Source organism: Anopheles moucheti, chromosome 2 (genome assembly GCF_943734755.1).
Source record: "Anopheles moucheti chromosome 2, idAnoMoucSN_F20_07, whole genome shotgun sequence".
NCBI classification, from domain to species: domain Eukaryota; kingdom Metazoa; phylum Arthropoda; class Insecta; order Diptera; family Culicidae; genus Anopheles; species Anopheles moucheti.
Genome location: NC_069140.1, coordinates 2,709,457 through 2,734,247, shown reverse-complemented (window position 1 = coordinate 2,734,247; position 24,791 = coordinate 2,709,457). Strand labels below are relative to the sequence as shown.

General features: G+C 43.8%; 2 protein-coding genes across 3 annotated transcripts in view; one reads left to right on the top strand and one right to left on the bottom strand.

The window, feature by feature from the left end:
* LOC128299677 (activating transcription factor 3) overlaps window positions 1-4,154 on the bottom strand; it is a 56,101-nt gene extending 51,947 nt beyond the window's left edge. The window contains exons 1-2 of one of the 2 annotated variants that reach the window (XR_008287308.1): window positions 3,927-4,154; window positions 2,031-2,521 (exon numbers count right to left, since the gene is read on the bottom strand). The gene's annotated coding sequence lies outside the window, so the exon portion shown is untranslated. The remainder of the gene's footprint in view (window positions 1-2,030; window positions 2,522-3,926) is intronic. The other variant, XM_053035701.1, reaches the window with a different exon arrangement.
* LOC128299676 (ATP-dependent DNA helicase DDX11) overlaps window positions 1-24,557 on the top strand; it is an 81,089-nt gene extending 56,532 nt beyond the window's left edge. Inside the window, exon 5 of the mRNA XM_053035700.1 lies at window positions 24,422-24,557. The gene's annotated coding sequence lies outside the window, so the exon portion shown is untranslated. The remainder of the gene's footprint in view (window positions 1-24,421) is intronic.
* Window positions 24,558-24,791: the final 234 nt, after the last annotated feature.

The window sequence follows — 24,791 nt, the reverse complement described above, 5'->3', positions numbered from 1 at the left end:
CGTACCGTGCGCACAGAAGAAGCTCCTCCGTGTCCCATAAAGTGTGTTACTTTATGTGCCACTTTATGTAGCCGGAGGCGCAATCTTCTCGCACCATTATCATTTGCGGCTCGGTGTGCGACTTGGTAGACACAAGTGTCCGGGTGCATGACGGCGGACGCGAGTGTTTTAAACGATCCGATGCCCCACGACGCTGGCGTGGTACAGAAAGACCTGCAACGAGCTCTGGTGGAGAGACTTTGCATACGCGCACACACTTCCCTTTCGTAGCGGGAGTTCTGGAACTGCGTGGAGGAGTTACATCGGGGGTGTGTGCGTACAGGGATTCGGGATGCGTTTTATTAATATGATTTTAATTCCGAGCACTTCCAGCGCGAATTCATCCCTTGCATGCGCCGGATGCGGTCTGTAAGCTGACCCAGTGCCTCCGCCCGAAGATGCAAATTTATGCAATTCATTTACAGTGTGTGTGTGTATCGCATGTCTTCTCTCCCCCCCCCCCCCCCCCCCCCTATGCGCCTTTCGGGTGGCTTATGATGGTTCGGTGTGGTTTGCTTTACATTCATTTGCAGTGAATATTTGGTTTTGTGATTCCGCCCAACGGGGACAACGAGTGAGCGCGGGCAAGGTGAATTAAGCTAATGAATATGACCTAGGCGCTAAACTTTATGTGCCCCAGCGGGGATACCCGGTGCGTGAAGACTAACGAGAATAATTAGGAAGCGATGTGAAGGGAAACAGTCCGGGACAAGGTCCATCTGGGTCTTGCCAAAACGACAACAAATAGCTTACAGTGTAGCAACTTCGTGTGATTAGAACCCTGGGGAAGCGTTTTACTTGGAAAACACATGACGTTTTGGGGATGCTGTCGACAAACTCGTGCTCCGTAAAATGTCCACATTAGTCAAGTCATTTACGATTTAGCTGGTACACAACTACACCCACCGTAATCACCGGAAACGAAGGATTAACGATGCAATTTGCACTTTCGAAGTAAGCCTATGTGTGTGTGAGCGCGTGATTGGCAATTTGGTAACAGTAGCCATAAATTGTTCGCTAAAAGAACTCCGAAAACGAAGCGGATAAGCTCCACCTACACAGCGTTTTTTAGCGGCCAGTTTATGTTTCACCAGTTCGATGCTTAATCCTGTGCCGTAACCAAGTCAAACGCACCGAGATCGGTTCCCTCTCGCTATGATTTCGCGTCAGATTGTGTTTTACAAAGTAAAATTAATTATCCTTCCCGTGCGTTGAAGCCCTCGCACGGTGATCATAAATCTGGAACTCGAACGTCCACGAAAGGTGAACCTTCCGAGATTCTCGGCACCACCGAAAAAGACCAGTTTGGGGTTTTTTTCCATCTCTCTCTCTCTCGATCTCGTTCGGTTTCATTGGAATACTTTCTTGCGAATTCGGCTCTGTATTCGGTGTTGGTTTTTTAGTATGTCCAAATAAGAGATACAACAGCAAAAAAAAAGCCAGGCAACTTGTCAAGACCATTTGCAACGATCCATCCACACCTACACCTTCCGAACATTGCCTGTTTTTTTAATGTGAATATCGAGGATCGCTGCCAGCAGCAAGCAAGCAGTGTTGCCAACTGGCCGGTTTTTTGCCGCAGCAAGGCAGGAGTAAACTTTCCACAGCATATAATCACTGCACATGACCATTTTCCAACGGACCCGGGTTTACTCCCAGTTTTTGCCAGTGTTTTTGATGGTGTACCGACACGCAATTGGACCATTTCCAATGAGCTATAATGTTGTATTTGTTTCTCACACCGTACGCGGGTGGGTAAACCCGGGCTTGGAAAACTGTCCGGGCAGTGGGCCAAGTGGCCGAACCCCAGTGTCGTTTCCCCGCTTTGTCACGCCACATTGCCAAAAACATGCAACAAATGGCGGACAGTGGAGGTCCTTTTTCTTGAGTGGAAGATTGGCAAACGGGTTCGCATCATTTAGTACAAACGCTCTAATCGTGAATTATGAGCGCTCGGCGTAATAATAAGGAGCAGCAAATTGTATAACCACCTGTTGTCGTCGCCGTCGTTGCGTTTGCAGTGGTACGATCACTTCCGGCGTGTGTTCCTGCCACTAGTTCAGCGTATGTGTGTGTGTGCAATGGGCACTAGCGGAACGGAGGAATGACTGCCTGGAGACGACACTAACACGGCTCTCATGTTTTCCTTCAGGCGTAAATCCTAGTGCATTCGTGCCGCCGCCTGATTCGGTTCATTTGCCGGTCGGATTTTATCACTCACTATCAGCGTGTTATTTTCTGCACTTTGTTGTTTCGCTTATAACACTTTATTTTTTTCCTTTCACTCTTTTGCTTTTTCTTTTCTTGACACTGCCTCTTTTACACACACACTAGCAAAACCTACACCTTAGCACCTTTTCACATTTCGCACATACACAGCGTGACATTTGTATTCACCTTTTTCCCGATGCACTTGTCGCCGCTGCTGGTAACTCTGTTGTTGGGCGACAGTGACGTTTTGCACTGCGAGTGCTGCGAATCGCTGGAGAAAAGGATAGAAAAGTATAAGAAAAGCGAATGCACAGCGCGGTGAAAATCGCGACGGGACCAATTTTCCCACACTGCAGCGCACCGTCACCGAACACCGAGCGCACGAAGTTCCACGAAGCGCTTGAAACCATTTTTCCGAACCCGAAGTTTTCGAACCGGGATCGGAAAGGAGATTGGAAAAGCCCCCTTTTGGTTTGCGAGTGGGATGGGATGGAAGAAGGCGGAGGAGGGAGGGGTGCACGATTGTGTTTCCCGGTGGCGCCGGTCAGTCCAGAGCCGAACAAGCGCTGCCGGCGGTCAGTCGATTTTTCCACTGTTTTTCCACCGCTCCGCTCGTTGCTGTTTTTGTCGTGAGTTTGCCAGAATTAGCATGCCACTACGGTTTCGGTGTGTCGGGTTTTCCAGCTTTTCTTTTTTGTTTTCGGACACCGCACCACTCGAACAGTTGTTCTTATTCGCATATTACTTCAATGCTGCAACATCCGAGCAACGCGCTAACACTTTTCGTACGTGGAGTGGAAAACTCGACACTCGAAGACTTTTGTGTGTGTGTTTTTTTTGTCCGGCTGGCGGAACTCGATAGGCGTACTTTTTCGGAACAGTGTATATGTTGCACACTGGCACACGTTCACAACACACACACACATGCACACGCTATAAAAACGCCATGCTTGGCAACGTTCAGCGAAGCATTGTGATGCGGAAAATCCTTTTTCCGATCACTTTTTTAAAGGTGCACTATACGAATGTGGCTTTCAAATGTCCTTGGCGCTCCTTAAAAAAAGGCTCCCGAAGCAAAAATATATCGCAAACTCACTGATTGTACTGTAAATATCGAAAGAAAACATTGTTTCTCTGTTAGTGGCGACATTTCTTTATCAAATTTGGTCACTTTCTTTATCACTTTTGAACACGTTTTACGTATATCTTGTAAATGAATAAAATAGCTTTAAAAGCATAACCTAAACGATCAGAAACACAACAATACACAGCAGTTGTATTATCACATTTATCATAAGTCACCGTTGGGAACGATTCATATAATTCTGAATGATTTTTCAGCCAATTGATGAAGAAAACGATTGCCATTTAAATGGCTTTTTCTCGCAATGCATTTGTGATGCTGCTTCTTCTTAAGGCGGCTTTTTCAATTTTCGCAACCGTTTCGGCTTTTTCACTTGTCGTGAAGAAATTCGATGTTTCTAGGCTGTGATGCTTCAGCTTCACACCTTCTGTTACAAGCCGATTTATTTCCGTTGAATTGTTTGCGCAGAAATTGTTTGAATTTTCCCCGCGAGCGTCGAACGTCGGTTGTGTTTACCCGCCTTATGCATGTGTGTGTGTGTGTGTGTGGTTTTTCCTCGCCACAATTTTCACGGTTCACGCCAGGTTCCCACCTGAAGCGTCCGTATCCGCTGCCGGTTCGGTGTGGGTGCCGTAGTAAACGTGAATTTTCCGGCGCTTTTCCGTCGCGTTTCGCGTTTGGCGCATCGAGCTGAGAACAGGGACACGTTGTTGCGTACGGGGCTTGTGGTTTCGCGCGACAAAGCTCGCGATCCGGTCACTGCCGTCATGTGCGGTCCGTTTCGTGTGCGATTGTAAACTGGGCACGCCGCATACATTCGGTTTCGTTCGACGGTCGCCCGCAAACGACCAAACGAGAGACGACGACGTCGACCACGCTTGCTGCCGTGCCCCAATCGTGTTGTTGTACGCTCGCAACACGGGGTGAGCGTGAATGTGAGTCTCGCGTTTGAGTTTGCAATGCGTGTTGGCGGCCACTCACCACGCGTGTGCAGGGTTCGTCTGCAGCGTTTTTCTTGTGTCGTGGAAGTTGTGGTAACTCTAACCTGCTAGGGATGCAATATTTTCATGCCGCATCCATGAACTGACAACGCGTCAGAGTTTACTACTCACTGGTATCAGTAATGGCTATCTCTTGCATCTCAAAATTACCTCTTTCTCGTTTCGTTTAATGGCTCTTCATTTAGTTTTATCGAAAATTTCCAGACAGCTTTACCAATCCGGAATGAGAATGTGTCATGTTTAAACGATCCTTAAGGTCTCTTTAACTGATAATTATAAGTGACCGTTCACATTATCTTCTCCAGATCTGTAGTGCAGTTCCCTTGGCTATTGTGCAGGTTTTGAGTGGCGTGGCGTGGTGTTAAGAAGTGACCCTGCATCAATTAATGAATTCTAAGGTAATTTCATTTTTTGCTAAACAAACTTCGGGTTTCGAGATGGGACTTATCGTCAACAACATCTTCATCCAATGTAATACAACGCCATTTATCAGGACTCTATGTATGAGGTGTTCTACGAGTGTGACTAACTCAAAACGCACTCTGAGTTACGCCGTTACACACTGTACTCTCCAGTCTAGCGAACCCTGTAACGGGCACCCCACGTTGGCGGTGAGTCGCTCGTTGGATCCGCGAATGGAACCGGCTCGGGTGGCTAAAAATAGCATCCCCAACAGTTGGCATCATCGGAACCGCCGCATTGGTGCGCAATGCCGTCATATTCGACGCGGATTGGTCCATTGCCTTCTAGCCGGCATTTCGGTACCGCGTTGGCAGCGCTTTACCATTTCGTCCTCCCGCCCATTCTCCAACCATAGTGAATTCGCCAGCAGCTGTGGGGCAGCACGACCGCGAGAAACGTGGACCGCTGTTCCACCGCCTGCGAAGCCACCACGCCGTTTGATAGTGAAATCGCTCTGGCACCGGGAGCATTTCGCGGGCGATCGTGTCAACAATGGGGAGGAAAAAACATAAAAGCCGTCGTGAGCACGTGAGAGTGCATACGAGAGACCGACACAGTGGGGATCGATTTTTATCGCGATCTGTTTATCGGACGGTATCGGGAGCTATCAGTTTATCTAGCGACCGATCGCTGTACAACGATCGGAAATGGTGAGAACTTTTCCCACTTTCATTAGTGCACACACATCCTGCACGTTTGGGTCGTAATGATGTTGTTCTTTATCGAACATTAGTTGCATAATGATAATTGGACGTTGTTGCGCGCAGAAAACTCGCTCACTTGTATAGAAATGTAGGTCATTGCGGTTACACTGTTTAGAATTAAAATAAACATAGTGGAAATTCCTTTTTGAAACGCAAAAATATTCCCCTCCTGATAAAGCTGGATACTGACTGTATGTGTCGCCGCTGTTGAAGCTTCTCTTCTCTTATTCACGCGTACCAAGCAGCTGATTCTCGCGTACGCAAAGTAGTGAGCTCCCCACTTTTAGTACATGTGTGTATCGTTGGGGGGAGGTTCGCACCCCTATAAGTCGACCCACACAAACACACGCAAACGTACTCATAAAACCACTGGCTGCTAACTGACCAGCCGATCGAGCAAGATCCGGTCGGATTTGCACGCGTCTTTCCGATACAGAACCGCACACGCAGACCAGTGGCAATCTTGCCCACACCCACAATACCCATGGCAGTAGTGGTGAGTGGTTTTTAATGTTGTTATTTTTAATTCCGCTTTGCCGTGTCCGAGGGTTTTAACAATGCCGGTTCCGAAGCATACGCACACAGATCTCAGAAGTAGCCTGGTGGTTCTGTTCAGCGGCAGGCCAAAAAATCCGCGAAGTTGTCGATTACTCATAATTGCAACGAATGTAATTTTTAAGCACTTGTACGATAATTGATACCGGATGATAATATGCAAATTTCAACATTTTGAGTGACTTTTGCTAAGTGTCAGTGTGTATGTGTTCCCAATCATACGTTCATCCGTTTAATTTTGTTTTGTTTTGGAAGGGTTTGTCGAGAAGAGGTATTGGTTTCACGTGTTAAACACATTTTCCAAAACAAAACGATCGATAGTTGCGCCACGACACAAACGCGCGAAGTAATCTGAGAAGAATCGATTCTGCAGTCACGTACCGCTGAGTGCCTTCTGCTTAGCAACAGATGGTTTGAGGGGGGCTTGGTGTGGTTTGGCTTCTTTGTGGTTCTTGATAAAATCCCACAAAACAAATTTTATTTCATCAATTTTTCATACAAAAATTTCGTTTTCAACCCTTTGTTGACACCTTCCCGGAACCATTCTCTCCGGGGTGATTCGTTTGCAGGAGCAAATGGATTTTGGTGACCAGAAAAAAAAAAACAACTTCGAACATTGCTACACACTGTTCTCTATTTTTTCATTTACATATCAACTCCCGTCCGCTTATTCCCGCTCAATCTTTCACATCTTTTTGCCCACATATTGTTTGCTTCCTCTCGATTATTCGGTTCACGCTTTGGGGTTGCTTTGGGGTTGATGTGATTTTGTGTGTGTTTGGTTTATACTTTTTTCCGTTTATCGTTTTGTTGGCCATGTTTTTGATCTTCTGTGGGATGAGAAGTGAGACTTTTTGCTGGTCCCGCCACTCCACAGCTTCCACTCCTACCGCACAACGCGAACTTTTCGCCACATGATTGAATGTGAGTTTAAGACACATTTTAGGCGAGTTGGCATGGTTCTTTTTTTGTGGGCTGTGTATGCCCAGCTTTACAATTTTTTTCTTTCGTTAGTTTCTGAAAAGAGGTTAGTGTTAAACACACCCATCTCACAGCACATTCCATCCCCAAAGAGGGTAGGTTTGAGTGGGGAGGAGAGGTCACTTTCCTCCCCGTGGAGTGAAGCGATGAAGTTCGCCGGGGTGCTCTCGGGGCAGCTTCAACCTCAATTAATCGATTCGTTTGTTGTCCTCTCCTTGTCGTGTGTTTTTGCTTCATTACTTTGCGGCATTTCTTCTTGCTGCTGCTGCTGCTGTGTGCTGTCTGATAAGAGGGTGCTCGCTCATTTTTTTTTTTAAATTGCTGTTTGGTTCGCACAAATAGAAATAACATGCTGATAGAGAGCACGAGATAACCTCTGCGTTCCGTTTTGTGCCGGTTTTGCTTTTTTTCGGGTTGTCTTTCCTTTATTTCGGCTACTTGTCGCGATACGCGATTGCTTTTGGCAGCGATGCTCGCGCCAGCGTGTCTGCTTCGACCATCGTCATGCATTTAAGATGGTGTGCGTTTGTGGATAGAACCGGCCGCAGTGGGGTGTATCAGCGATCGAACGTAGCGCGGGGAAGACGGCATGAGGTGAAGAAATGACACGTGAGCGGATCTAGCGCGGTTCAGCGTCGGGTCGGAATTTTCATATTTCGTTGATTGCTATTTTGGCGTTATGGTGGATCGTGGCAATTTTTTTTTCGCTCACGGAACTCATATTCGCCGTTACTCACCGTTAAACCGCGCAACCGAATGCGCGGGACCGTGAGTGATCTTTTGGGGGATACGTTTTATTTTGCTGTTTTTTTTTTGTTCTTCACACACCCGTCTTATTTTGACAGGGATGGATCGTTTTTTATCTTTTCTCAACTTGTGATATTTCTGTGTGTGTTTTTTTCTCCTTTTTTTTGCTCACTTCTTGATCCTTCTCGTTGGGCATTCGTTCGTTTTGCGTTTTTTTTTCTGCTGCTTTTTCTAACGATCGTGTCATTCCTCGTCAATGGTGGTTGATGATCGTATTTGGATGTGTTTTTTTCTTTCTGGTTTTCTCATTCCTTGTAAACCTGTCTCACAAATCGTACAGGTTTGTTGTGTTTTTTTTGTGTGTGGCATATTCCATGTTTGCTATTGATTCCACGGTGTTCCTCATGACTTTTGTTTGCAGTTTGTTGTGAAGACTAATTGCTTTCAGCGATCTTTTGCCTTCGCTTTTAGCTAAAGTTGAATGAAATCGAGGAAACTGGCTTGTGTAGTTCAGGTTTTTTCTTCTTCGTATTGATATTCTAGTCGCTAGGGAAATAATTTGATATTAAAGTTAATTGAGTAAAGATAAATAAGGAGAAAATTTGGCTTTACCAACGAGTGGCAGGGGTATTAAAGTACATTTGAGAAAGTTGTGGCCATTTCTGGACTCTATTCTTGTTCAAGTGGAATACGTAGACCCTGTTGATTTCATGATTAATGATATGCGATAAAACTGTATTTCTCAATCAAATGTGCATTAGTGCATCTTAAAATTTGATTTCTGTTATTTATTTCCATATTATGTCACCTTCGGCAGACTGCCGACCATCCCTTTACTGGGACGCCCAAACACAGCAGGCAATCCCTTCAGTATGTTCGGGGTGGTCCGTTTTGAACGAGTGCTGCAGATTATGAAAATCAAAAATAACAACAACAAACTGTATGTTATCAACGTCCTCCCCGGGGGTATATCACCTCCCTTCACGGTGTCACAAATTTGAATATTAATGATTCCTTTGGAACGATCGACTCTTTCGGGTCGCCCTTCGCACCTCTCAGCAACGTTATGCTGCGGTAGTAGCTACCACGAAATTTTACGGCCCTGACATACCGTATGTGACCAGATGTGGAAGAAGCGATTAATTTTCGACGAGGCTGAAAATAGCTGGCCACTACAGGTAGGAAACATCCTTCAAACCATCGGAAGTGAAGGAATTATAAGTCTTCCACCACGTGCGGTTACCATCCATCTTCATCTTCGGTGACCACACCGTTTTGTGATGCGATAATTTCGGTTCTGCTCGTGGCTGTTTCGCTTTGTTTCGTTTTGCTCCCCTAATTTTCATTCATTTTGAACCCTTCGCTGGTGAGCGTCGCGATGTAGGCGAGAGCGTTATTCATTAGACACGGATGGGTCGAATAGGCGATTAGGCAGCAGGTCTCTGGGTTTTTTTTCTCACTGTCTGGAGAAGGTCTTTGTTTTCGGTCGGTGTCGGAAAGGCTTCCGCAAACGCTTCCTATGGAGCGCTGTGTGGCCTATTACGGTGGAAGACCACACCGAAGGGCTTCACCTATTTTTATGGTAATTATTTAGTGTGAACACAATCCTTCCACAAGGCAACGCTCACAATCAATCATCCGACTGCATCCCAAAGTTGGAGAAACCTTGGCACCGTTAGACACAGAAGTTTCCTTCTTTCCCGGCCGGATGAAAATCCGGAAAAGGGCAGCTACATTCGGATTGGAGCGAATAAAAAAAAAGTTACTCACACCAAACTTTGTCACGCACGGAAATTCCACAACTCCACAGTGGGAAAATATGGGACAAAACGAAGGAAAAAAACACCAAAAACCGATCCATTTTGGCAGTTGATGCTTGTAAGCGAAGACAAATGGCGCCCATTTGCAATCACCGCAGTTTGGGGCGGGCACCATCACACAAATGGCTAACGATAATGACAGGTTATAGGAGACTGAGACTGCGTACGCATCGGAAAGAACGAAATTGATTAATTTCTTGGCGCGTTGGCGCATTATCGGTTGATTGGATGGCATTTGAGGGAATCCCATTCTGCTTGGTAGTAACGGGGGCAGTAAAGGGAGAGTAGCGAGCGGTTTGAAGGGCTGTTAATCCGTTGTAAAATCAATGGCAAAGTGGTCTTAAATAAAGATAAGCTGAAGGGGCTTTCGGCCTTGTTGTTGGCTGTTGGAAGAGCTGGATGTTGATGGCTATTTCAGGTATGCTTAACGATTTATGATTGATTTTTCAATTTTACCCTTTATGTTGTTTTACTGCGTGGTGAATAATATTAAACTTAACATGATCAAGTGTTAAAATATTTGTGTTTTAATATGAAAGATTTACACTGGCTGTTGGAATAGAAGTTCAAATATGAATTGCTGCAATACGATTTTCTTTTTGGTGAAATATTGAAAACCACCCTTCCATGCAACTCCACAATAAAACGTTAAGCTATAAAAATAACGCGTAAAATTATGACATGCCCATTAGTCACGACACACTGATTTGAGCTTATCCTTCCCATAAATGCCATAACCCTCGAATAATATATAAATACCGATCGATTGATTCGAAAAGAGCACACATTGAAAAGCCGCCTCTTGGTCAAAGACAACGTTGGAGGAAAATTTGTCCCAATGCCATTACACTACTGCTGTTGCCTACCACGGCGTGAACTGTCGTCGACTGATGAGTGGCTTTTTGGAATATTTTAAAAGGCATAATCGTCCATTTATCTTTCCAAATTAGCCAGGCAAACATTTTAAACCCACCTCTGAACCGTCCGATTCCACTGTCGCTCTTTCGTCGCGTTTGAATTTTGTTGTCATGTTGGAGCGATGTTTTCTTTTTCTTGCCTCCCAACATCCTCTCCCCAGTGGCCGCCATCGTTGCGTACGAACTCCACCAAATAAACCACCCAAACGCGATTGATCGCGTGAAAAACGGCGTGAAGATCACGTCCGATGGGGACGCACTACGTTGAGTCGAATGGGCAATCGTGATCTCGTGGCGCGGTTTGCTTTGACGGATCGGCTGTCAAAGGTAAACAACGCCCCTAACCTCAATTAAGGGAACATCGGCCCAGCATCTCCGTGCGTCTCGGATAGTGTACCATTGACAAATCCGAAGCCATCAAAGATTCACGACCAACATTGTACTAAATCAATCTTGCGCGTTGCTTCGAAAAAAAAGCTGTCTTCGAATTCTCCGGAAGGGACGACTGTTGGAAGGAGCTCGAAACAATTTAATTTTCGGTATTAACCTGTGCCCAACGGAGACGTTACTCAAAACACCTGAAATTTATTTCAACCGTCCACTAGTGTGGATAGGAAGAAACGGTGTCAGAGTCCGCCAGCTGACAGTGTCGTTGACATTTGTCATTTGTCTTCTGTTTGCACTTGGCGTGACACTTTGGTCGCACGCATCTTGCCGCATGATGAAACACGCGATCGTTTCACACTTATTGTGATCTTTACATTGTGTTGTGTTGTGGTGGATATTTCTATCGCATATCTAAATGTACGTTTTTCACTGTTAATTTATAACCTTAAAAGAAATAACTCCAAAGCTGTAATAGAATTGTGAAATAGGAAATTCATCCGATCTCCACGATGATTCAATTCTATTGAAAACGAATCCGAGTCATCCTGTCTGAATGTAAATATATTCTGAGCCATCACTATTACATGCGTTATTTTCTATTGACAAATAATAGGTGACTAATTTTTAAATTTCAAATACGAACAGCCATGAAAATGCAACACGTGCTGTGAAGGAAAATTGATCGTTTCCACGAAACCGTATGAACCGCAGGATGGTTTTTCATCTTTTCGTGACGATATATATTTAAACAAAAATAAAAATAAAACATTCTTCCCAAATGATAAATAGGTGCTTGAATACGCGCCGAAATGTTGCGTCGTCTTTAAGTCTAGGCAGGTTTTGGATGTTGATTAAGTTGGCGTCAAAAAGGGATGGCCCGGGCGTAGGGAAAACCCAAAAGGGGAGCAGACGTAACAGAAAAATGGTTGATGACAAATGCGATGTTGTTGGCTAAGACTCGCTGGTGGTTTGCAGAGTAAACATAATCAGAATGTTCTTCTCTTTGGTTCACAAGACAAAAAAGAGCCCGTATAACAAGAATGTCGTAAATTGGGGGTTTGGATCGGGACATGACGAGGCATGACGTACAATTCGAGCGATGTTTTGTATGAAGTAAGGTGCATTTTTAAAACTAACCACCAGAAGGAGGTTCTTCCCTGCGTGTGTGTGTGTGTGTATGTTTTTTTTTCCAACCGGATGCTGGTTGGTACATGGTTTTAGTTTTACTGCCAACTTTTACCTCCCCACGACCCGGGCGGGGTTGTTCACTTTCACGCATCGTTACACATTGCGTTGGCCTTCGTTGGCAAACTAACAAGCACACCGAAACGAACAGGAGCATAACATTTGGTGCCAATGCATAACGAGGCCCATCACGCGGTTGAATGTTCAAAATTTGTCTCGCGTTGTGTTTCTGTTTGTTTGATAGCGCTTTTTTCTGTTTCGTTCGGGGAGGGTTTGTGTCTCCCTTTATCGTGTCGATTTATCTGCAGCTGCAACTGCATCCGTGTGGTGCATGGTGGAACCGTAGCGAGTGAAGATGTATTATGTTTCAGTTTCAGTTTTTGGGTAATTGCTGCAGGAACATAAATTAACATACGAATGGTGAGAAACAATTATTTTCTTGTGGGAGTTTACTCAGGCAAATTAAGAGGTTGTCATTTTATTGTATAACTGCTGCATAATTTTATTAAAAATATAATTAGTAATCTACAAATTTGGGGAGTAGCTCTTAATAGAGACTACTATTGGCCATCAAGTGGAAGCCTTTTCTTATTTACAGCAAAATGAGATTATTGCAAAATGACTGATCAATTCAATTCAGTTCAATTCTCGATCATTTATTTAGAATGTGAAAGTTAGATTGTAATTAACGAAATCTTCATAATCTCGCGTCATTCGAGAGTATGACTTTCCAAATACAAGCTGTTTATACTTTGTCAAATGATTCAGTTTTATAATAAAATAACGTGAATACCCGATGCACAAGTAAAATCATGCGTCTGTAGAAGCTAAATGCAAAAGTTACGCAACCAAGACACACATTCCAACAACCGTTACCAATTTAACATCGGGAAAAACACATGTTTCATCGAATTAGAAGCCATCTTTCTCAAGCAGTCCAGTACACGCCCAAGACGACCATCTTTCGCTACTCCAAAACCTCATTCAAATTGCGTGCATGTGCGTGTAAGAGGCACGTAGAGTGTGTCACATTCCCTGCAAAACACCAAGCAAGATTTCAACAGCGCGAAGGATTAATCATAAGTTTGTTAAACAATTTTCGGAACGGATGTGTATGTGGTCGGATGAAAAATATACAACACACATCTTCGGACATCTGATGGGGAGTTTGGGATACAATTTTTTTAACAGCTTGAAGAAAACAGAAATTCTAGAATGTCCTCTCTTATTGCATGGATGAATGGTTTTTAATGTTCTGAGGTAAAATTGATTTTGAAATGGATGTTAAGAAGCTTTAAGATATGTTAAATATGTGAAATATACGACTTGATCATCATTTACGTTAGCCATATCGCTTCCAGTGTATGATTCATCACGATTCATTTGCAATTTCTCCCAAAACCAATCATAAAGTTTTTGTGTCTATTTCCATAAAAGTATCAATATCTTTTCGATCATGCTTTAATTTATTGGTCATAAAAGATTTCTTTTTAATTTTCAACTCTTTTCAAGATTGACTCCGATCGCGGGCCGTTCGAGACTATCCCAAAGCCGTTTGCTTCGATCCTCAGTCCAGTGATATGATGAATCAGCCACGGAAAAGGATATCTTATTTAAGATAATTTCGCATCGAGGAAAGGGAGAGATATTATATGCATGAAATTGATATTTCCGTTTTTGAGCACACGCATGAGTATGTCGAACTCACAACAATAATCAACCTGTCAGCAGAACTGGAAATTGGACGGAGAAAGAACAAAAAATCAATCCAAATTTTAGAGCCGCCTACAAGCGTACTGTTTTTTGGTTGCCAATATTTCAGTATTCAAATCAAACACGAATATATTTACAAGCGACGGTACGCTCTGACACACAAATTACAGCATTTCATCTCAACGACACGTTCCGTAATTCCGGTAGTGATGCTATCGATTCGATCCGGTGGAATATGACCGCACAATTACTCGACCGTGTTTTGCTGCCACCGTGCTGTTTGTCCCTACCCTTCTTGCACAGTCAAGTGTGCAGCCCCAACATTAGTCATTTTGGGATGTGGCAGGCTGTGGAGAGCAAAAAAAAACCCCACAAAAAGGAGGGTGTAATCGACGATGCCGCGATCTGCCAACGAGGCACGTTCGGGCGTTCAATCATTTGGAGAGTCGTAGCAGCCGCGGTTCCTTACCAGTATTGCACACTGACACTAATAAGTGGGCAAAAATTGGGTACTGCAATAAGAATAGTTTGTTTTCGTGATCCTCCTGTCACTTGTCTTCTACCAAGAAGTTCTTGACAAATTGAAAATAACTTTGGAGTAAACGTTTTAGCTTCATTATTTTGTGCAACTTGGTGTGAAAGCTAATTTTGACATCACTGACAATAAATGCTGTCTCAGTGTGATCGGTAAATGGCAGCATATAGTCAGAGATCGTACGAGCATGATTCGAATATGCTTGGACCAAAGGCAACAGCACCATTCTCGATCCTCGGTTGTGCCAATTGAATTCGTTCTTGGTACAGCCCAGAAGCAGTCCTGTAGATATTACTGCATGCGGGGTTGCACCTTCATAACGGCATGACACACATCTTACTCGGACCGGGTCGGGCTGGATGACTTAAAGCTCGCTAAAAATAGACGATTATCCACAGTCCTTAGGAATGGATATCAGAATCCGTCAGCGCCCGTCGAGGCTGTGTCTAATCGGGGAGCGCGGCGAATTTGCTTAATTGTTTTACATCAAGCTACGTCCAGGGACGATGCATCGTGTCGAGTTTCTCGGAGAACTGCCTGGGGTGGAATTCATCTGGGAAGTATGAAACCGGACTGGCGGTTGTGGGGAGGTTAAAAAGTGAATAATATATTTCATATATGTGGGTTTAGGTGGAGAAGTCGAAGGGCATGGATGGAGCTGTTGAAGTATGCAATGTGAAAGAGATTCAATTAGAAGTGATTTACGATCATTACTTTCTCCACAAACACAGCAAGTTCCGTCACACTAAATTCCGTTCCGTTAAAGTCATTAAGACAGTCCATATTACTAAAGCTCCAAGAGGAATTTATTGTATATAGAAATACTTTAAAGTTTGGGTTTTCCTAAGATTCCTTCAAAATTCCAAATAGACCGCATGTGCCTGTACAAACTACAAAGACATAAAGGTTGTTCATCCTTGTCCTACAATCGTCCATCTACTCACGAACTCGTGATCGTCCGGTGATTCACTGTGCGCATTAAAATGTGTCTCACAGAAATCCCAACACAGCGGTGTCAAGCACACTCATCCGTATCGAAACTCCGCAATTGCCGTTCAAGAAGCCATGGTGCGTAACACGGTTGCATCGAACTCAAACCCATAATAAACACAGCAAAACGGCGATCGGCAAAGTGCATGTTCGACAAAACCCTCCCAACCCCGACCAAAACATGATACTGCCTTCTGCTGCCGACCCATTTGCGTAGCATGCACGTTTCTGCGCAGCTCCATTGGTCGGCAAACGAGCTTTTTGTCACGCCCGTGATTTTTTTTTTTTGCAAAGGAGGACGTCTGCTTGCTTAGATTCCCCCCGCTATGGCGCATTTGCGTACACCGGCGATCGGCTGAAAAAGGGGAGTTAAAACGTGGAATTCATTTACGCAAAAGCGTGCGATGATAAATGTTGTGTTGCCATTGACATATCCCGGGTGCGTTTCCCATTCCCTTCGGCTATGTTGCAGGGCTTTTGGATTTCATAGAACAAGACACTCAGCGCAGTGGCGCGTGTTGTTCTGCCAAAGATGGTGTTTGATGTATGCCTTACGCATGGCACTTGCCATGTTCGTTTTGGGTGTCATCGAGTCGAAGCGTATTGATTGCTGAAGTCATCGATTGCGGTGGAATCCTGATGGCATAATTTGGTACTGGTTTTGTAAATCCTTCCTTGGCAAGTCGCAATTCATTGGTACGGCGATGATCTACAACCGCGTTGAATAGCGTAAATGAAGTCAATTAACCTTTTCAACCTTAGTGCTTCGATCTCATGACAGTAATCATGACTCAGCTGTAGCACACGAACAACAAATAATCATGTTTCGGGTAGTCCGATGCTGTAATCTATGCAGAAACAAACCTTTTTCCCTATTACACGCACCATTACACGTATCGTGTCGGCTCTTGTTTGCCCACAAATAAGGCACGGATGAACGGAACTGTCCTATGTTTGCCCACAATCTGTCAAAGTAAACAAATGTAGTACGCGGGTGTCACTTGTGCCACAAATGAGGGTTCTGTAACTCGTTTATTAACCTATTCGAGTGATCAAGATGTCTCTAATCGATCGGTAGGAAGTGGGCTTGCCTACCTCACGACTTGCGACAACATCATGTTACATAGATATGACTTTCAAGGCAGCACAGACGAATGTTTTCTTGGGCAAACGATGACGTAAGGCTGGTTTTCGATCGATCCTGGGCAGGTTTCAATGTTGCTGTTGAAGTCGCATACATGTTTCTTTATAACCAGCAACTTACTTCCCAAGGATGGCAGTAAAAGAGTCACTACCTTCACAATTAGAAACGAAAAAAATAGCATACAAAACAAAGAAAAGTTACCGGTCGACGATGAAAAATGCAACAAAACCATTTTCTTTTTAATTATTGCAGTCAATCATAGAAAACAAAACGCAGCACAAAATACAATAAAACGTCTGGAAGTTAATTGCTACCTTGTTTAATGAGCGTTAATGAACTGTTAAAAAAAATCTGCATTATTAGCGAGAATATCGTGACGGATCATCGCCTTCGTGTGGTTGCGATGCGATAATCCTCCCTCGGCTTGCGTGCCTTTCTATGTGTCGTTTTTGCGTGTCGCGTCCTAACAGTCCTAACAAACTTGCAATCACGACAAAAAAGCGCCCTTGAATCCTGCGCTGCTGCTGCACCACACCGAGATGCAACGAGTTGTGGTGAAGAAGAGAATATTTATAAGATTTCTTATGGTGCTTAACAACCCCACGGTCGTTCTGTTTCTTCTCTCTCGCGTTGGTGGCGTTGATTTTCATTGCGAGTTGCTTTTTAGTCGGTCGAATTGTAGCATAAGCTCATGTTGTTATAGTGTCGCGTAAATTAGTAACGATCTTTTTTCCTTGCTACATAGTTACCATCCCCTCGACACCTGACAGATGCTAACAAGACAGCACGGGGTCAAACGTGAACCTTAACCTTCCGTCAACCTACTGCTAGTACAGCAATCACGTTCTGTGTTATCGCAAAATAAATCGTTTTGTGAAGGGTTAACCGCTCGTCACCATGAGGAAGCGAGAATTTTTCGGATGCAAATGTAGGCCCCGAAAGGAGCTGCAATATGCGACTTCCATAGAAAAGCTGTCAAAAATAGATAAACTTGGCATACTTTTCACAAATCTTCAGCTCTATTTTGATTGCAGTTCAAAGGTGTTTTACGTCGAACGTCGAAGTAAAATTGAACATTGAGCGTTGGCATTGGATCCAAACGTTCCTTTACTGATAGTCTCCAGTTTTCAATCGTTCAACCTTTGAAGGTCTTTTTGCTGTAACAATTTAAGTACATCTTGCATCGACCTCTTTACCACCGAGCGCGGGTTTACCTCAACCACCTTCTCTATAGCAACTTTTCGCACCCGAACGGATCAATAAGTTCAAAGCTATCAATTACGGCCCGGGAGATCCTGCCTAGTACTCCCGTCATCACTAGTGCCAAAGGCACAAGGTTCTCCCACCGAACGGGCCAGGTTGCAACCCATTTCAACCTTTTAGCGCATTCGATGCAAAAGATTAATCGCCATTAAACCGGCACCGACGCATTGAACCCACGGTACTCTCCTTGTTTGTCTATCGATGCCTTCCCCCTGCGCTCAAAATAAGCAAATAATAATAATAAAACTAAACAAAACCCTTTCGAGCGATGCCAGCGGGTGGAAGGTAGCAAGCTTTGCATTGCAGAGGGCGCTGGCAGTTGTGACCTCCGAACGGGAAGTTGCCTTCTCGGAACGAAAAGCGCGAAACGAATCAAAGTGTGCGATACGCGCCCTTACGGATTCTAGCGCTCCTCTAGCGATACAGAATACGGCGGAGTTTACATTGAAATGTTTGCCCCTGACCAAGTGGAGCGGATCAACCATCTTACCTGGCGGGTGGGGAATAGGAGATGGGGAACGCGCGACTTAAGACGATTGTTCATCAGGCAGGAGAAACAGGCTCCAGCAGTGCGAGCCGACGGAATTATAATCGCACAATCGGCAGAGCATAGAACTTGGCTGACGTCTAGAGGAATGTTTGCCGTTCAGGGTACGCAGCAACGACTGTAGCCAGTCTGTCTAACGAGAAATATTTCAAGGTTCCTCACGAGCCTCACGTCTCACGTTGGAAAGTATTGTACAGCCAAGATCCCAGCTAGGTGTTTTATTACACATTTATCATACCTTCGCAATGCTTGCTTATATTTGTTCAAGGCAGAAGCAGCACACCAGACGAGAAATACCGCGCTGTTTTTGTGTGTTGAATTAACAACAACAAAAACATGAAAGTAAGAGTGACTGTAGAGGAATTGAAAAGGAATCTAGGAAGTTCTAAAATGTTTCCACTAGCCTAGTAGCCCACTTGAGATAAGAAGTCGTGAAGTAATTTGAATAATCACCTGCATAACAAATCACTTTCTTTGATTCTCTTTGTTTACACGCCAAGGATAATGTTTCTCTAATAGGTAGAAAAACAAATCTACCTATACTGGAAGGTTGTTTTGGTTTAATTGCCCCAAAACAATGACCTTTGCCAGGAGCAATATCAAATGCTACAAACGATTCTGCTAGAAAGTAAGGTGAACCTTTCCCAGGAAGTAGGGACCCTTTCGTGATTTCCGGCAACTTTGTCCTTCGACATTTTCTCACGACTCACGATCACTATCTCAGCCGGGGCAGGATTGTTATCTCACTCCGCAGCACCGCAGAAACGGTGGACAGTGTTGACTTTGGTTCCGGCAACTGGTATTTAGCACGGCTCCAGCCTAGAAACTGTGGTGGAAATAGGCGCGTCACTTACAGTAGTGTACAAAGCGCCCTCAAGTGGAAAACGTGTTAAATCAACAAAGAGTGTCTGTTTCGTTTTGTGTTGTGTTAGAATCAGTGTTTTGCCATTCGTTTGTCGGTCTCTGTGAGTTCTACCGACGGAAGCACATTGAACTCGAACCTTTTTTTTGGTCGTTCCACTTATTTGCAACTACTAGGCACATTCTCCATCATTGTTGGGTCATGCATTCCGCACGCTCAAAGGACATTGTGTTTCGGTCGTGTGGCAGGATTAGGCTTGAACCACTATCCGCATGTGGAGTACACAGCATGATGACTGGGACAAAAACTGAGTAGCTATAGCAAACCCAATAAGCTCCAGTATTCGCCTAAAGTATCGTAATTGGACGACTCAAAAAAAGGAACATGATGGACTACTTCCAGGACTGCATGCAATAAGCACAAGCTTCCCGGAACGTATGATAAGGCTTTGGAAGGGAATCGTACGGTCGCGGTCCGCCACATAACTCACATTTCAAGGATACTCGGACCACGGGCCTCGTGCTTTAATTATAAATTATGTCGTTTCATTGTGTCGACCGGCTGCTGCTGGTGGCGATTGGTGACTTGGCATGGCTTCTGTTCCGGACCGTCCGTTTGTTGGGTTTTAATCGATTCACAGGGTCCGTGCACCATCCCTCGCCTCGGTGAAACGGACATGTCTGGATGGTCGTTTGTATGTCAGACGCCAGGGTGTCGCTCGTTGAGTATGTTTTAAAGCGAACATAAATAATTTCTTTACCGCAAGATGTTTCTCCCAGTTTCCGCTTTGGACTTCCCACTAATACCGACTATCCTGACAGCAAGAAGCTGGAACCCTTTCGTCGGGTTGAGTATTCGATCGAAAGGGACTCGAATGTGAAGATGACGATGATGACGCTGATGATGATGAGCTGCTTTGCGTTGGCGAATCGTTCCAACTTGGGATGGGAAGGGGTTTTGTATTAAAAAGGTTTCAAAAAGGAGTCACTCGTCTATCGTCTGGTCGGAATGGAGTTGTTAATTAATTATCGCATTCGACAGACGCCTGGCTTCTGGACATTAGGTATTTTATTTTCTGTGAGGACATGCCACAGAAACCCAACCCGTTCATTTGGAAGCATGTTTGGTGAAGCATATCACTAAGGGCACAGAAAAGTTTAGAACCGTTTTGAGATTAGAGAAAAGGAAACACTAGACGTAATTCCACGTTAATTCATACTCGTACTCCAACAACAACCTTCAAATGAGATGTCACTTCGGCTTCCCGAAGATAGCAACCTATTAATTCCTTAACTTCATTACAACGGTCCCCAAGTGCAGCTAATGGTAACTCCCTACGGAGAACCGATCGATAAAAATATAAGTGCATCGGGACACAATTTATCGCGTCCATGTTCGATATTCCATCGAACCAACATTACACGATCAGTACGATCGGGATTGCTATCGTTTGGTCCACCATATAGACCATAACATTTCATCCCATTCCCAAGAACCAATTCGACCTCAGGGCATCCCACTGATCGTATTGCATTTTATTGGCCGGGAACTAACCCATTGATCGCCGCATACAGACACCGCTCACACAACCTGTCAAGCCGGTGCGAGTGCGTAAACTCGTGTTCTTTATTTCCGGTCTTATCTTCGATGTCATATGCTGGCGGCATGTTAACGAAGCCGACGGTAGTGTTTGTCGCCTGTTGCGAGGTGTCACCGATCAAAAGAGATCCAGTTTCTTTACTGCGGTAATGGTGAACCCGTGTTAGGATCAACATGGCGTTCGAGGGGAACGTTGACATTTGTGCACAAGAGTTTTTATTTGCTGCATAACGGCGAATGGAGGAATTGAAAATGTAGCGATGAAAGTCTAACTTGGCACTAGACTCATCAATAATACAAGGAACTGAAAAAAAGTTATTTTAACACAGACACGAAGATTTTCGTATAAAAGGAATATTTCCTACTTCAGTATGTGTACCAAATTGGTGGTAAGAATTGTTAAAAGTATGGCTATTTTCTTTTTACGGAACCTCACAACTGTTGTCAAAAATCGTTAATAAAATTGAGAACTTTATTGGTGTCGAGACTAAATATTAAACATGGTCAAGAAGATCGAGATCCGGAAGGCCTTCCTTTAGGATAATGAAAACAAGTTATGCTCATAAAACTAACAGCAGGAGTTGACAATTTCAAGCGAATCTTCTGCTACTGTCATTCTCGTCTTATTCCTCAGCTTTAAAAGCGCTGGAAACTGGTAGCTGGAGTGGAATTCCTTCTCGAAGTGTAATGACACAATTCGTATTCTATCGCTTCGCCATTTCGTAATACTTCTTTTCCACGCTTACATACACGCACGCGCCCAGTTATCAGCGTAATTTCAAAGGAGGACATGCTGCGTCGGACCCAAACCGAATCGTTTGACAACGGTTCCCTGCCGACGTAATGATAAGACCTCATGGCCAATAAACTAGACAACAACAAAAAACTGGTAGGAATTCTCGAACTGTTATAAATATTAATTACGATCAAAAGCATAAATCGCAAACAAATGGCCGGTTCCTTATACACTGTCTACCCCATCTTTAGCCAATGTACACTTGGAGGTTAGAGAACCTTTCCATCATAGTTCTGGTTCTTTGAATTTCTTCGACCTATTCGAACGATCCTCTGTTAGAAACCGTTCTGCGCGGGGTCTAAACTGCAAAGGGTAATTAAAGGTGGTCCGATTAAAGGAATACGTCCGACAATCGGCAGCAACACAATCACAGGAAAGGTCCATAAATCTGTTCCGGCAATCGATCGTTCCGCCGTTGTCTGTTTATATTTTTAACATTATCATTAGCATGCAGCGGTTTGCAATTAGTCGAAGTTAGGGGAAGGAAGTAAAAACAAGTAGTTGATGTGCCGGCGCAGGCGTAGTTGCATATAATGATGATAGTGAGCAATGCAGCTCGAAACAAGACCGTGGTAAGATAAGCTAATGTAAACACTTGCGTAACGAACATTACTATGTTGGTTTATTATTGTCATTAGTAAGCACCCTTCAAGTACGTTAATATCGGTATTATTTGAAACTTTCTTGAGATATATTGAGATATTTGAGTACTCTGTCTAAGCATTTGTTATTGCAGTCATCATGTATTAAATTCCGCTAAATTAGCTCAAACGACCAACAAGAGAGTTGAATTAAAGTACTGCATGATAAGCCCGTGATTCCCACGAATATCTCGAACTGTTTACCAATGCCACCTATCTATCTACTGGCAATCCCATCAAATGGAACACTTGACCACCTAACCACGTAACCAGAGTTCGACCTTGACAAGAGGATGTAGCACACGTTTATATCAATCTTATCATACCTACACAAGCTTGCAATATATCACGGGCATCTTCGATCAGGAAGCTGATAAAAACAGCTGTCCGGGAGAAAGGAAGTTGATGACGCTAAATGAAATCTATTTACAACCAGCCCCTCTAAAGGACGTGAGTTCAATTGCACTCTTAGTGGTTGACAAATTTTCGTCACATATCGTCAGGTATTTGATAACGGCTACCTTAAAAAATGACAAACCAATTCCCTCAACCCAACCTGCAGCTTTCATGACGTTTGTTTTATTGCAGATAAAGTCCGAAGCCTAATCACGCTCAGCGGTCTTGAGCGGTTTTGTTTTAGTAATTTGTCTTCTAGCTCTCAGTATCAGTACATGGAAGGTTATTTTTTCTAACGAGACAGTGCGTGATTTTTGGACTCTACATTTTGTGGCGGGGAAGATAAGGAAGACCTTCCTATCGGGGTCTTGCATCGACCATCGTAGACTACAAATGGGGTAGAAAATGAAGGAATCAAGACGCACCTTATCGCGCTGGAAGTGATTTGAAAGTGGTCCGCATGACTGTGATGGAATGCATTCAGGATGACTTTTTGTTGCTGTTGCTGTTGTGTGTTAAGTATAGTCGCTATCAAATTATTTTTGGTTCCAAAACATTCCAGACTTTGCTATTGCAGAACGTAATGCTTGATAACGCTGTCTGTTCGCTTGTGGTCTTTTGTTCCGGTTACATGTCTATCACGTCATATGATTCACTAGCGGTAAGGTCAATCAATCTGATAATGTTTCGCATGCATAAAAAGAAGATATTACCCATTATTTGTGTCAAAACTCGTGTTAAAAGTTTGCAATAGGAAGGAAGTTACTAATGGATTGCAACCAATGCAACGTTTCAATCTCGTTGAACAGTAATCTCAGAACAGCTGCAGTAGCACCCCTATTGAAGATGCTGATGATAAGTTTCATCGGCACCGGAGAACACATACCCTCCGGCGCACTGTACATTGCCAACACGGCCGTGAGCTTCGATGTTGGAAAATTGTTCATGAATATTAATACCGTCCCGTAGCGATTCGATTGGATAAAGCCGACGTGTGGCGGTGTCGAACCGATCAAAGCAGAAGTCAGGGCCCACATGGGATGAAGGACGCAAAACGTGATTGCACCGTGGACAGAGAGGTGGAGGCCGCTTCGAACTCTGGTGCATTCGATGTTTTTTTTTTGTTTTGCTTTAAATCTCATATTCCCTCGGAAAGTTCTTCATTTCCAATCAACACAAGGCTCCTCCTCTCTCTCCACTACTCCTTGACGCCATGGTGCTGGGTTCGCTTCAAACCATGTCTATAAGAGCATGGTGGGGGGAAGTTAGTGCGTGCCTAATCAATTATTCAGCTTCTCCAAGTGAATATTTGCAAGAAACAACAAAAAAAGTAATCTGACGCTTCTCACCCGTCTCACTTATTCAACAGTGCACGCCTTCATAACCACTCGCTTTTACGTCTCCGGAGGTTGTGTGATAAATTGGAAAATGCTAATTTCCAACACTAATCCCCGGGTCCGATAGAAAATATTCGAGTGAATCATAGTTCCAGCAACACTTTTTGCTAGAGGTTCAGGTTTTAATGAAAGAAAAAAAGATCCTTGACAGATACTTGATCAACACAAATAGAAACTATTGATTAGAGTTTAAACTATGATTGACAAGCAGTTTCGATGAGAAACAAAATTTACTTGCTGTAGTACAATGTACGATGTAAAGAGCATGTACACGATAGGAACATTGTTTGAGTATACTAAATAAACATTTTGACATTAATAGTTCCGATTGGTAAACAAATTTATGGGTGTGTAAAAATGAAACCGAATTGGATGAAGTGAAGCAACAGAAATTATTCTTTGCCTATCCAATATATTTAATTTGCTACTTTTTTATTCATTTCAGAACAAGCTTAACTTCCCTACCTCATCGCCTACCGCAAAAAAACACTAAATCTACAGAATCGACGAGCAACACTCGAATGAGTAATAAATAAACGCTTGTGAAAACCCCCTTTAATGCAAATGAAGATCAGGTCAGGTATGTTTCATCCAAATCGACTATTTCCCCCCCCTCCGCTGTAGGTTCCAGCCAGCGGTTCCCCTAAACGTCCAAGTTCATTCAAAACCATCATTAGACTATCGTGCCCTTTATCAGATGAATGCAACTGAATGGTTTGCAATTGCAGGCCGGTACCTGCAAGTCAATTGACACGATCGTGTCGGTACGTGTGTTATTCGTTAATGGTCGTAGCTTCAGTGTTTTGCAATGAGGT